Genomic DNA, 12,672 nt, shown 5'->3' with positions numbered 1-12,672 from the left:
CAGTAAAAGATTTGTGTTTTCAAAACTAAATGCCATTTTTTCACATTTGTTTTTGTCAGGTTTAGAGTTTTAGATTTTCCTCTTTGTACATGTCTGGTGAACCAATGGGCACAATGCTCAATGAAAACAAAAAGGCAACATATCTCCTTCCAGGGGCTCCACCCTCTCACCAACTGCCTAATTGTAAATGAAAAAGAAATTCCATTAGTTAATTGCACTAAAATCTGCTTCACTCCACAATGAGCCAACTAAGCACAAAATGTGTCCTGCTCACAATTGAAAGGGTGGAAAGGAAAGGGTGGAGCAAAAGAAAAAGGTTACAATTGGATAAGGAAGAATTTAGTCTCTAAATATGGGAAAATATCCCTAAAGAGATGAAATCTATTAAACTAAATGGCAATCTCCTTCTCTGGTCCCCTGTCATTTGCCCTCCCCACCAATGCCAGAAGAAAACCTTTTCCTGATTTATTAATTCCAATGTGGGAATACTGAGATGTAAGCAAACAGGCAGACCCCTACCAAAATCTCCAGACTCAATTAACTCGAGGATCTTTGGGAAGATTCGGACCCTGAAAGCGGGTTGTTCTATAGGAACACTAAGAACAGATAAACACAACAGCTACAATTTGGATGATGGAAAGATGTTGAAAAGGCCATGGAGATGGATCGGAATGTCCCAAAACACTGACCACACCTGATAGTCAAGGAGTTGCGAATGACAGAAAGCTGGATACACAAAACAAATATGCCATTTTTTTCCCTTTTTTTTTTTTTTTTTTGGACGAAATACTATTTTGAAAAATACTCCATGAAACACATGCTGTTTTTCCCTCTTCAAAATTAAAAATAAGAAATGAATCATTTGATGGAGTAGTCTCTTAAGAGAAGTAATGGGAAAATTAATTCTTGGTCACACACTGCTGTCTTTGTATCACTCTAATGTGGATTCTAGTGGACCGCCTTATGGGCAACTCATTCTCCTTTTCCAGTTCACAGAACACCTTTCAACAAAGTATACAAAGGTCATTTCCTATTCAGGAAAGTCTCAGTGAAATATACCAGTTATTTGGCTACCTAACAAGTAGATTGTATTCCCTCTCACTGAAATAAATATAGTCCTACTCCTGCTTTCATAACCTCTCGCTTCTCTGTTGCCAGTTCCACCTTTCCTCTTCCTTCTATGCGTTATCCAAACAGTTCTTCTTTGTTTTGTGTGCCATACAGACATTTAAACTTCCCCTTAAAAGCCTGGCAGACTCCAGGTCCCTTTCCCTCTGACCAGTCCTGTAGATAACAGCTCTGGCCAGCCCAAACTTCAAAGCATACATTTCATCAGATGCAATTATAGGTTGATAAGCTGATGCAATGGTAAAATTAATGTCATTTAATTTTATCCTGAGAGTCCAAAATGAGTAATACAATTTCTCTTACACTTTCCCATTGTGCTCCCTGCATCTGCATCATCCATGGGATCAGGGGTTTTGTCTACTTCTTTCTTACAGGACTGACCTTTCCTAGGAAACCTCTGTTGCACAAAACAACTGGAAAAAAACATACCTACTCGTGCTTTCCTCTTAAATCTCTCTGCAGTTCACTGAACGCTGACTACCACAGTCAAAGAACAACCATAGGAAGTGAAGAAGTTCCTGGGACTTGAAGCACTACCCTGCACCACTGGATGCTTTCATAGTTCTGTTCAGGTATCCAATTTCTCCTCTTGTTGGAGGGCTGCTCCATAACCTCCATTTAAACAGAGGCAGCATCTGGTTTCAGTTCACAGAAATTAAAATTGTACTTCATGCTTCACATCAGAAATTATCTAACCCAGAAGTTCCTCAGGTTTGTCTCATCCATGTAAACCTGGAATTGTATTACCCATTGTTTGACTCCTACAGTCACATCAAAAGGAGGGGATTAAACAGAAGGTTCAGTCGGTGACAGCTTTGTGTTATTATACGTTAGCATAAAATGCAAGAAAAATGAAGTAAGGGCAGTTGTAAGAAGTCTCAAACAGATCAAATTTGTTCAGGAAAAGTAATGGAAAAGGCAAATGCATAGGTCCCCTAATGACTCCCCCTCTTCAGTGCCAAATTAATGCTTAAGTAGCAAGTCAAGTACTGAGAAGTTCACTTGCTTACCTCAACTTTCACTGAGTCTCTCTGGGGTAGATCTCAGAAACACAGATTCCAACAGGATGGTATCACAGCTAGTCTGGGAGCAGAACAGAGCTTTTCTAGTTCTATTTTAATAGCTCCCAGACCAGCAAGTACAGTAAAAACAAGAGTAGGGAAAGGAAAAGAAAGAGGAGGGGGGCAGGGGGTTGGGATTTTACATTTTGTTTCCAAATACAAATATTCTTTTGTTGAGATTTGGGCTCAGTTCCGTTTCACCTATTGGTCCTGATTATTTTGACAAGCCAAAGCCATGGTGACTCAACTCTCCACTTTTCTAATCTAAAACAGGGAGAGTGTGTAAAACAACCTTAAAAAACAAAATTCTCTCTTCCCTCTGTAAAGCACAATAATACCATCCTGAGTTCTCTAGGAGCGAAGGCTGGCGGTACACTTGATCTGCCTTCTTCCACAGTAATGCTGTTTTGGACTGTAACTTTCACCAGTTCTGTCAATTATCTGAGAAATGCTTTGGTCATACAGTATGCTATATAGATGTTAATTAAAGTTATCATTCTCTTACATGTGACTCAATTATTGGACTCCTTTTCTTGTAAATGTCACGGGATCTGCTCTAAAGGCCTTCAGGAAAAGAAAGACGCCAGAGAACATTCTTTCAGATGTGTTGCTTAAAAAAGAAGATGAAGAAAATAAGAAAATCTTTCGTCTTCTGAGAGGCTGCGATTACTTCTTTCCCACCCTCCTGACTCTTACTTTGAAGAGCAAATATTTGAACTCTCCTGCCATAAAACACAGGCTAGCTTGTTAATCTATTGGTCAAAAGTTAGATGTATCCCATTTAACATCATACAAATGACAGTGTCAGTGCATTTTAGTATCCTGATCCCGAACTGAGCTCCAGATCTCAAAAAAAAAAAAAAAGAAAAAAAAAAAATCAGAGACAAAATTGCAAGGAATAAAATCACTCAAAAGGGATGGACAGAACAGCTGGCTCTTGTGACACTTTGTTATACAGTTTATCAAATGTTCCAGCACTCACTCATTTGACACTTGTAATCTCAGCCAGTGACTCATCTTTACTAGCAGGCTGTGCATTTCACCACAGCTCTGCATGACATGGCGTGAAGTGACAAAAGCATTTCTTTAGCTTCTCTATTAATTGATTAACTTATCTTATTGCACCCTTCATTACTCGAATAACACAGTACACTTGCTGCAGTTGCTACTACATTATCATTACTAACTGTATAAAGATGGAGAAACAACGTAATCCCAAATTTGCAACTTCACCCCGATCTCAGTATTCCTGCATTGTTTTTTCCTTGTGCTGTGTTTTGCCTTTTACAATTATTTCTTAACATTCCAAAGTTCTGTAGTGACCTGCAATTTTCTGCGTTGTCTTTCATGTTACAGACTGTGTTGCCACTTTTTAAAATACCACCCAGTAAGCCTTGCTGTTCAGCAATACCAGGTCTGTCTTCCCAGGGCAATTGCTCCAGCCCCCGACCACCTTGGTCACCCAGCCTGCCTAGCTTCCTCTGGCCCTCCCTTGAGACCATTAAGTGGTTGCCCCAATTTTGTGTCCCTTAAACCTTGCCAAGAGTCCACTCTTTCACCTAACCAGGTCCCTGACAAAAAAATTAAAAGGACAGGTCCTAAGATACATGTAAGTCTCTGTGGTACTCCACTTGTTACCAGCATCCAGGTAGAGTAAAATCCATTACCTACTACCCTCTGAGGCCAAACATCCAACCTCTCACTTACCCAACTAGCTGATCACACTCCGTATGAACCACTTAAAATAAACAGATGTATACTCTGCAAAATACACTGTGTGTGCCATAATTTAATATATATTTTAAAAACACTACCAAGAAACTGGCTTCTTTGAACAAGTACTCAACACATTTAAATATTTATACGAAGGGTTCCTCCTCCAAAGGCTTCCCTGTCATTATTATATCTTAGCCGAAATAATCTGCCTAACCTTATACAACACTCATATCAAAAGCTTTAAGGACCTAACCTGCCCTTTGGAGCACTGTGTAGTTGAGTACTGCAGACACTGCTGTCTGAAGAAAGCTCCCTTCATTTCTTCTACCACCAACACAGCTATGCCACTTGAGACAGTTAACACAAATGCAGCCTCTCCACTACTCCGCAGTGTCCCTTCCAAACACGTCCTGTCTGTCTCTCCTGCCATCAGGCCTTTACATACTCTAAATATTTCTCATTGTCTGAAAAAAAAGCCTCTGTTTATGCTGAAATACAAGCAACAGCAAAGAGCAAAACACAGAAAGGAATGTGACAGTAATGAGCTCCTTCAACACAGTAATTGCATGAATCAAAAAATGTACATACATAAATTTTCCGGGATTACACTTAATTTAGGACAGCCTAAATTCCTGTGGATAACAGATGACTCTCAACATGCTTAAAATGTGTGCAAAGATTTTAAGCACCAGCTCTATCTTAGGTAGGTTGCTTTGGAAGACGTGCTTCATCATCCATGCTACAGGGAGTCTGCCTCTCAATATTCATTACTATCTTCCACTGCAGAGTTCAGCCTCTCCTGGTCTCCTTCAATCTCTCTCCACAGAGTATGTTCTGACTCGTGAAGATAACGTAAGATCACAGTCTCGATTAGTGAATTCAGATGTGAAGTCTGGAGTCTATTACTGCAGGGTAGGATAGGATTAAAAAAAAAAAAGCCTGTTTTTACATTTAGAACATGAATGTTGATGCCAATGGCAATTTTGTTGTGATGAAGAGATATCTGTTTTTAGCACAGATCAGCAGGAGCACCCAACTCTGAAAATAGTAATGAAACACTAATGACTGATTGCTCTGATGTTTGCCAAGTTATACTATAGGGTGGTCATAAAGGAGTATGAATACCATGTGTCATATCACATCTCTCTGATGCAGATTGCAAATTGCAAATTATTGTCACACAACAAACTACGCTGCCATAAAGAATGGTATCCATTCCTCACCGCTCAGTCACATCCTCGTCAAGAACTTCCAACTTCCTCCTCTAAACCACCTCAAAGAGATACAACACGCTTCCTTCTTGCTCCACCCATCCGCACATTTTCTGTGCCTTAGGCCTGTAACTGGATTGCTCTTTAGCTGCTCGTAAGAGAATTTTCCAATTCCCACCCTCACCCGAAGTGCTCCCATCTCCTCCACCAGCGATGCCACCTTTGGACGCTAGAGAGCAGCCTCGAGACAACTTTTAGCCAGCGGGGAGCCTTCCAAGGCTTGTTGAGCCCTTAATCAACGCGGAGCTCTTAAAATCTGTGGAGAAAGGCAAGCAGCAGGTGAGTGATGTAGCCGGTACTGGAACACAGCATTTTATTTCAAGGTCAACATGGCTGTGGTTCAAAACTTTGGGAGGACTAATACCTACCTGCCAGCTTTTTACACTAAGTTTTTAGCCAGCAAACTTTCACAGAGCCTGCTGCAGAGCTTCAGAGTTAGCACCAAAGGAAGCAAGGGTTTTGAGAGCTGGACAGCTTGATTTGTATGGTGCTGTCCTACACAAAATAATCCATGCCTTTCAGAAAGGCTAACTAGCTTGGGCATGGTGCTACTAACCCAATAGCTCCTCCTGCCTACCCACAGACTGTGCTGTTAGTGGGTTGGGTTCCTTTTTTCATTGTCCTTCAGTGTTTCATGATGTCTTCCAGCACAGGCTCTAAGGACAGAACGGGGATGGAGACTAAACTGCTCTTCCTTTAACAGATGTCATCCCTCGTATCTGAAACAAGGCAATACAAGGAAGTGTACAAGGCTGTTGCCTGTGTTTGTTGACTTAAAACAGAAAACCCAAGTCTCCCCATGGCTGTCACTTCACATCATGACAGCACGCAAGAAAACATCAGACTACAACTCAAAGTGGACATACATTTTGCCTTGCTACAGTTTGGGAGCTAAAAGAAATGCAACTCAGAACGAAGCCTGGCCTGCTGCAGGGAGAGCAGGTGCAGCCTTACACAGCACACAGCCCTCTCCCTTCCTTTCCCTCCATCAATCATTCCAACACTCCGACAGAAAGCCAGGGAAAACCCTGGATATAACTAGAGCAAGTAATAAAAGCAAAACATTGTTAACGGTTATGAAGAACAGCAAAGAAGTCTCACAGTGAGATGGAGAAAGACAACAAGAGGTTTAGTTTTATTGAAGGACACTTATTTTCTTGGCATAAGGAAATTATTTCTTTGGCTAGGATGCAAAGAGAGATGATGAATGTATGCAAAGACAGGAGGGAAATAATTCATGTTTGTTCCCCTCTCCTTATGAGTCACTCTGGCCTAAAAACATCTTCCAGAAACTTTTTGGCTGAATTTGGCTATATTAGGTTACAATGAACATCACCGGGTTTATCTATTTCAGAATATTGTGAATAACTTTCAAATGTGGTTGCTAGTCACTACTATGTGCAGAATTTAAACATGCAGAAAACTCTGAACTGTACGCTTCATTTTAAGCTGAAATGGCAGTTAATGACCAACCAAACTACATTATTCTGAAGTATACAGCAAAAGTACTAGCAACCACTTATAATGTATATATTATAATATTATAATGTATATAGTATAATATTATAATGTATATATCGCTCTCTATAGGTACCTCAAGGGAGGCTGTAGCGAGGTGGGGGTTGGCCTGTTCTCCCATGTGCCTGGTGACAGGACGAGGGGGAATGGGCTTAAGTTGTGCCAGGGGAGTTTTAGGTTGGATGTTAGGAAGAACTTCTTTACCAAAAGGGTTGTGAGGCATTGGAACAGGCTGCCCAGGGAAGTGGTGGAGTCACCATCCCTGGAAGTCTTCAAAAGACGTTTAGATGTAGAGCTTAGGGATATGGTTTAGTGGGGACTGCTAGCGTTAGGTCAGAGGTTGGACTTGAGGTCTCTTCCAACCTAGAAATTCTGTGATTCTGTATTCATACCTTTAGTAGTCATCATTATCCTCTTTACCTAGAGACAAAAAAAAGAAAAATATGCAACCTATAGCAGCAGAGCACGTACAATTTATTAGAAGCAAATTTAACCTGGGATTAAATAAGAAACTGCAAGTGATGGTGTTCTGTCTTAAAAAAAGATTTATATACCAATCTTAGAGTATTTTACAACTGTACATCTCATCAACTCTAAATCATGATAGTCTGCATAATGACCAAGTACATTACCTGCAGAGGAAAGGGGTGGTGTTTCACTTCCAAAATGAACAGCAACAGCAAATTTCCAGCAGGTACCTCCCAAAGCTCTGTCGGAAGATTCTTTTAATACCACGTACTATCCTTAGCTTTAGAAAACAATGTGGCCCCAAAGAAATAGCTTGGCCAACAGTGCATGAAGCTCAACATCCTTGCAAAATGTAAAGAGAAGGGAAATTACCAGTCCTAACCTGGTCCTCTTGACTAACCAGGCTCTATTGGCTATGGTGAGTTACGTGCAGATGGGGAGTCTTCCGCCAGTTCAGTTGCATCTGAAATAGTCCAGTCTGTGTTACCCATGATATCACTATGACATCTACAAAGTGTCACTGAGGACGATCAAACGATGTATGAATGCATATACATATGGGAAAAAAAAAAAAAAAAAGCCCTGTCTAGCGTAAAAATAAATATTGCTCTGGAAAACTTTTCCATAAGTTCTGAATTTAAAGTACTAATGAACAGGTAAGGAAATTCAGAATTCTCCCTTCCTCCACATGAAAAGGTACCATATATTCATCCAGCGTCTAACACTACCTACCCCTTTGTTATTCGGTGACTTCATCAAAACAGCTGCCATTGTCAGATGGAATACAAAAAGTTATGTTAGGAAGAAGAATGGCACCAAATTCAAATCATAGAATCAGTGAAGTCACCAAGATAAAACATCACACTTTCTTCACCCACTTTGAATAACAACACACTGAATTTACCTCAACTTCCCTTAAAAGAAGCCTTAGTGTTTGGGAGACCAAGTGTTTGGGAACTATCTTTGCACAGAATCCGCATTCCAAACTGTTTGCTTGTTTAAAAGCCTGTAATACCTTTTCCATATAAATCTGAAGAGACAGTACAAGGGATGTCTTGAACCTGCTTGTGTCTCAACATCTTGAAAAACTATCAAGGAACATTGATAGGGAATCTGAAGTGAAAGTTTTCAAGAGCCCACAGTCTATAGAAGTTGGGAACTGCTATAGAGACATGGACGTCACCTGGATTACAACCAGGTGTAACAGCACATTTTGAAAAATCTCTTTTTGCATCCAGCTTCTTCTTTAAAGAATTGATACTACTATTTTTCAAAGAGAATCAGCATCTGTGTTCCTTTTATGCTAAACAGAAGTAAACATATAGAAACATGCACCCAAACGTGCTCACTTCAAAACTTCTCTCAAAACCAGTGTTTTTCTATTTTTGGGTGAGAGAGGTTGACGGGATATAGATCAAGAGCATTCCTGAACTGAGCGCAAACTGCCAGATGACCCTCAACTATGAATTCCCCTGTTTAGCCACAAGACAAACACATTACTGGTTCAGTTATAGTATTCTGCCAGTTGGCGTTAGCCAGAAAGCAAAGGGATATTTTTCAAGAGAAAAAGAGACTGCTTCCAAACCATTCCCGGTGCCACCGCAGACCAGGTCAAGAACTCTGAGCACATGTATGGTTTGTTGTGTTGTCACCTGTCAACACAGACATGTTTGCAGAGGACCCTGAGCTGCTCTCAAATTAAAAAACATAAAAACACTGGAAAATCAAGTTTTCTGGATAGGACCCCTATAGCTTGAAAACCAAATCTTCCTTGCCAAGATGCAAAAAGCCACAGGGCAACTGCATATACTGTTATCCCCTAACAAGAAAATGAGAAATTTGGAAGACTTTGTAGATGCCCAATTACATTCCACTCCAAATGGGAAATGTAGTATGAATAAAGCTGAACTGGTTAACATAAAAAACATATGAGTTTTGTTTTTTATTATTATTCTTAACAAGTCATTTCCTACTTTGAGGCTGACATAAGCTGAGCTGTCAAAACTTATGAAGAAACAACTATCACTGGGTAAGGCTGTAAAGGCAGAAAACAATTACAATACTCTTTTCTGAGCTTATTTTGATGAAAAAGAGAAAACGTACATGTGCAAAATAATTAGTATTCACAGCAATCATGGTTTGTCCAAACAGAATGGATCCCATTACTCTTACGTATTGAAATCACTTATAAGTAAAAAAGTGCTCGTGCTTTCCTGTGGATTTAGAGTTCCCTAGCCCATTCAGGAAAGTACTCATAGCTTCAAATTCCTAGTGGGAGGTGTCTGGCTTTTAGATGCATCATAAGAACAGCTAAACAGCTTATATTCACCTATATAATAACTCTGGTAATACCAGGAGATTTGGTTTGGAAAATATGGAACATAAAAGGGCATCAAAAGCTCTCAAAAGCCCCCAGAGAGAACTCCAAGAATGGAACATACAAGTTGCAGACTAATGTTATACAAACTAGTTTTGCTGTTGTCGCGATGTACCACCTGGTCTTGACTACTGGGATCATTTACAAAATGGAAACGAATGTTGTGATCTCCTACATGTGTACACAAGCATAGCTCTCGTAACAAGCCTCCCCTCTCACAGTGAACTGTTTGGTCATCTGTCACCTGCCCTAAGTATTTGCCTTCAGGTTATCAAAAAGAGAGTCAACGACGTTAAGAAGAGAACCTAAAATGCCAGAGGCATCGCTAAATGATTGGGATCAGTACAAACACGGAGTTAACTTCCTGAGTCAATTCTTCACTCAGTCACTTCATTCAAGATGTTGGCTCAACCACAGTGAATCAGTGACAAGGGAACATGCGCTGCAAGTGTGGAGTGTTCACAGAAAAGTGAAAAAACAGCAGAATGGGAGGAAGGCAACCTCTCTGACACGGTCACTGTGTGCAGAAACCAAAACTAGCCAGGTTTTGGGTCCGATGTTTGTGTGGGTTTCCTCCCCTCCTCTTTCTTCTATAGAAGAGCTGAGAAAAGTCAAACATGACATGGACTTAAGTTCGCTGAAATTCCTCAGGCATTGGTTATGTACTTTCCACAGATGTTAGCTGTTTTCAAGTGGAAATTACAGTGTCAGACACTATTTTCTCAGAAAAACAGTTATAAACTCTTTTGATCAGAAGAGCTTTAGTTCATTTTCACATGAGTCAGGGTGAACAATTTCTAGATGGCCCTTTGGGAACAGCCTTTGGATGTGAAAAGCCACAAGTTCTTCAAGTAGCATGACAATAGAAAAACTGGAGGTATCTTCTGCAACATGAAGCTGGGGGAAGGGACTGGTGGGAAGAAATGAATGAGGACTATAGGGATTTTCCAAAAGAGCATGTGAGGAAGCAGCCAGTAACATGACATAGCACACTTATTTCCCAAACAGCATTCAGTCTCTAAGGTACAAAAAGGGTTTTTCTAGCTTTCAAAACAACTAACAAAGCTGCCAACTGTTACTCAATGCATCATCAAGTAAGGGAGGGGTGTGTGTGTGTGTGAAAGAGAAGAGACAGAGAGCACTGATCTTTTACAACTTTAACCAATACGGTGCAATTACGGTGAAGTTACAAGTGAAAACTCCAGACATGTATCCCAGGGTTTTCTTCTGCAGGGTACTGTATAGCTGGATTAAAAGCTGTACACACAAAATTGCAGGAAAAAAGTGCCATGAGATCTTGGTATCACAATCTTCCACAATAAAGATTATAAATGCAAGGGAGGTGGAGGAAGTGCTTTTATTTTAACCTTCTAGTCATTAGACAAGATAAATACAATACCTGGCTGAATTATAGCATCTATCATTCACATCAGCACTATCATGGTGGGCCTTAAAAACTAATAATGGTGGGAGATGTTCCTCAACAAATGCATTTAATGGAGATTGATGACTCGTTATTAACAGTTCAGATGTTTATTTTTGGTCCCATTAGTTACAAACTTACTGTCAAATTTACTTCTCAATTCAGAGAAATCAGAAAGAATCTCAGAGAATCCTGAGGATGAAAACCAAGAGTAGAGAACAAGTTCTGAGAATTAAAACCCCATAAGAAGAACAGTGTTTCTTGCAGCTCCTGATTCTAACAACCTACATCAAAAATCTCATTTAAAAAGCCTAAAAAGTCGAGAGGAGATGAAAATAAATCTTCACATGTTCCTCAGCAAATCTCACGATTATGAGATGGGCTATCTATGGAAAACCATGAGGAGAGCGCACTATCATTTAGTGGCATTTAGTGCCAACATTATTTGCCACCACCTGACCCTGCTTTTGTGCACAAACTTAGTTGCCTCAGGTCAGAATTCAGAGTACATCTCAAACCCCAAAAGGCACAACTGTAATTGTTACCTTTAAAAATGATAATTGTAAACACACACAGGACTTAAGGTTTTTAATTACTTTGAGTCTCATTATACTGTAGACACAGAGTAATTGACGTACATTGACGTAATTGAGTAAACCCTCCTGTGAAGAGTTTACCTGGTTAAAAGCCTCAATCCGCAGTCTCCTCCAATTCTGCTGGAGGACCACAAAAAGGAAGCAAGACCTTTCACAGCTAAGGATGTATTTGTTGAGCAGCTTGTAGCTTTTGAGGGAGGAGCTTCTTCTGTTACATTTGCTATTAAAAATAGAAAACAAATGACACTCCGACCCCCTCCAAAAATCCAACCAGTATATCATCAACAATGAGCAGTTCATAAATAATAAACACAAAAGGAATTTTCTTATCCATCCAGTTAAGTGAGCAAAGTTTATCTTTCTTTCTCATTTGTCTTCTCTTTTCCTTCCTTATCTAGAAAAACAATAAGATAACCAGCATTCCCCCTACTTGCTCTATTTACATCACTTCATGCTTGCTGTCTTACTGACATCATGGCAAAAGCAGTGTTGGCCAATTACGACATTTTTGTTGCATTCCTCTTTTAACACTTTGATGAAGAAATTTAGTATAAGAGCTAGATTCCTGTAAAATAATGCTTAAAATAATCATACTAAACATCTTGAAGCATCAACCTTGCACGTTGCCAAAGGTCAAAATGATCCAAACAAACTGCAATAAAGATTTCCCTGTTTCAGAACATAATGTTTCATTCCTTTTGCCTTCATCCAGCTATCAAGATACGCACAGTTCTTGCTCTGAAATGACTAAGGCTTTTGTAAAAATAACTCTTTTCTTCCTTCCCAACGCAGCTTCATACCTGACTCTCATAAAACATTGGGTATACACGTAATGCAAAAATATTTATTAAGACATTCAAAACCAGTTAATAAAAATATATCAGCAGCAGCCTGCCTCAGGCATTGATTTGCAAGCCCAAAGCAAGTTTCATCTATGACTCAACAGAGTTTGAACATTGGCAATGCATATGGCTTTTAAGGCGCTTGCTTTATCACAAAATTCAATACATATTTTGAACTTTAAGGTCAATGGTGTTCACTGTTTTATATTCCATATATCAGTTCTAAAAAATGTAGAGTCCCAAAAGAGAGGCTCTTTTGTCTTTCCTGGAAA

At 39.7% G+C, this 12,672-nt stretch overlaps 1 protein-coding gene across 1 annotated transcript in view; it reads right to left on the bottom strand.

The window, feature by feature from the left end:
• The window catches only part of ABI3BP (ABI family member 3 binding protein), a 204,218-nt gene that overhangs the window by 149,621 nt on the left and 41,925 nt on the right, over window positions 1-12,672 (bottom strand). The window lies entirely within an intron of this gene.

This window comes from Aythya ferina (genome assembly GCF_964211825.1).
Source record: "Aythya ferina genome assembly, chromosome: 1".
Lineage (NCBI taxonomy): Eukaryota > Metazoa > Chordata > Aves > Anseriformes > Anatidae > Aythya > Aythya ferina.
The sequence above is the reverse complement of the archived record's forward strand: the minus strand, read 5'-3'. Positions and strand labels throughout refer to the sequence as shown.